Below are 2,409 nucleotides of genomic sequence, written 5' to 3' on the forward strand. Positions count from 1 at the left end.
AAAAAAAAAAAAAAAAAAAAAAAAGTAATTTAAATCATTGTGCAAAAAAATGGGACAATTCTTCCATGCGATGTATGGGTTTAAACATCTTTTTTTATCACATCTTCTCTGCCTCCTCTTTCCTTGCTCCTTTCTCTCTTCCCTGCTCTCCTTTGCAATCTATTTTTATTTCCTAATTTTCTGGCTCAAATTGTTTGCATCTGTGATACAGCTGCTCCTATGTACTATCTTCCTGCTGCACCGCCAGATTCAATTAGGGGTTCCCCACCTTGTTTTATTGCACATCCCCCGCATCCCGGGTTTCCCATTCCAGCACCTGAGGCACAAGCTCTGAGGACTAACATAGTAAAACAAGTTGAGTATTATTCAGGTGAGGCCTTACCCATACCGTCTACTGCTGCACCATAACTGTGTCTTTTTTACCTTTGAAATTGGAATTCTGTTTATTTATTTCTTCCTAGCTTTCTGTAGAAGTACACATTCTATGTTGACACTATTTAATTTGGATGATTCATATAGCTTCATCTTTTTTTCCCCCGTTACTGGTAGGATTAATGTTATGCTGTAGTTTGTTGGTTTAGCTTGCAGATGCAATCCCTTTAACCCCCAAATTTGTTACCTTTTTTGCTTGCAGTGATGAAAATTTGCGAAAGGATCCCTACTTGCTCTCCTTAATGGATGACCAATTCAATAGGGTAAAATTTTCATAGTTCTACTTGTTTTTCTGATCTATTTAATGAATAAACTATCTCACCATGGCCTCTGCATGCAGATTTTATGAGTTTACACAATTCTATCCTTGCCATCAAGTGCAGCTATCTTCCAATTGTTTTACTTTTCTACTAGTTATCATGTGCTTCCCTCTCCTCATGAGGTGTTGTATTTGAATAGGGAGACAAGATACTGAAACATGATGACTGGTCAAAGTGGCTTTGTAGAAATACACGACCATCAAAACTTCAGGCACAGCATGGTGAAGTTGATGAGAAGACTACCGTTTCCGTGAAGAATAGTAAGTTAAATGAAGGTAATAGTTATGGAAATAAACATGGAACTTGTGAAGAGACCTTGGAATTTCCACCGAGGGATGAAAGCTTGAGGCAATATTCACCTTCAAAGAAAGATACTTCAGATGTAGGGGAGAGTTTTCCGGAATGTGACACTGAGAAGTTGTTGTCATTTGGTGAAGCACGAGAATTGGTTGGAGAAAATAGGGACTCAAATAGAGAATTTACTTGCGAGTCAACTTCAGAGAACACATTTTCTGACGCTGGCACCAGTCATAACTGTATGTCAGACAAGGATTTGGCTAATGGCATCTCAGATATCAAGAGTGCTGACAGTGATTGCTGTGTTTTCTCCGAATGTTTTCAAGGATGTGCAGGCCCTCCCAGCTTTTCTGATCATGCACACCAAAGCATGGAGGTGCTATCAGATTTGAGTACACAGAATCTGGATGGCCTGTCAATTGATTCTGCTAGTGATCCTTCTGGATTTGCTGGGGAACATGGTACTTTCATGCTTGATGAGGAACTGGAATTGGAGGAGGCAACTATCAGGAAAGAGAATCTTTTATCTGGTAGAAGGTAGACATGTTCTCCACTCTGTGTTTCATGTTCCTTATATGGCTTTTTGTCTTTTTGTTGAGCTTAAGGCGGGTAGATCTTGTAAGAGTTATTTTTCTTGCCATATATTCGCTTAAATATTTCTGTAAATATTGAATTTATAGTCTTGTCCCAAAATTGATTAGATGAGGATTTTCTGGAGGGTTATATTAAGTAAAAAAATTATTTCTACATCCATGTCATTACATATTGTAATCCTTGATAGCTCCATAGCATTCCTACTCAGGAGTCAATTTGGTATCTCGGCCGTGTCGGCTCAAGTTGAGTCACTGTGGTGAATTCTGGTGTGTAAGACTCGGCCAAGTCAACCCAGAGACATGGGTGATTCCTGTGACTCTAGTCAAGTCAACTGAGTTGAAACTGTGTCAGTGAGTTGAAAAGTGAGAATTTCATAAAAAGCTTGAACGCTAGTACAAGTCGAACTTAGGTATTCTATAAATAAATTAGTTCGCTTACCATTACAGCACTTATTGCGTTGCTTTAAATTTGACAAAATATAATATTTATAGCATAAATCAACTAAGTCCTATGGTGATTTGAACGCCCTACCCTCCATGCATTTTCTAAGCTTGAAAACTATGACACTGCCACCACATAACCGAAAGGAATAGAAAATAATACCCCAGAATAAAATAAAAACCCCTTCTTACATGACTCCCTGAGTTGACTCCATTGTTAAGTGGCCCAAGTTGAATACAAAAATTCTAGTTGGCAAGCTATGGGTAGGTCCATGGTATCAGTATAGATTAAAATTACCCCCTCTTCAAAACAAAAACCCCCCCCA

At 38.6% G+C, this 2,409-nt stretch overlaps 1 pseudogene; it reads left to right on the top strand.

Annotated features, from left to right (window-relative positions):
• Positions 1 to 2,409, top strand: part of LOC122061029 — a 26,633-nt pseudogene that overhangs the window by 9,347 nt on the left and 14,877 nt on the right.

Source organism: Macadamia integrifolia, chromosome 14 (assembly GCF_013358625.1).
Source record: "Macadamia integrifolia cultivar HAES 741 chromosome 14, SCU_Mint_v3, whole genome shotgun sequence".
Lineage (NCBI taxonomy): Eukaryota > Viridiplantae > Streptophyta > Magnoliopsida > Proteales > Proteaceae > Macadamia > Macadamia integrifolia.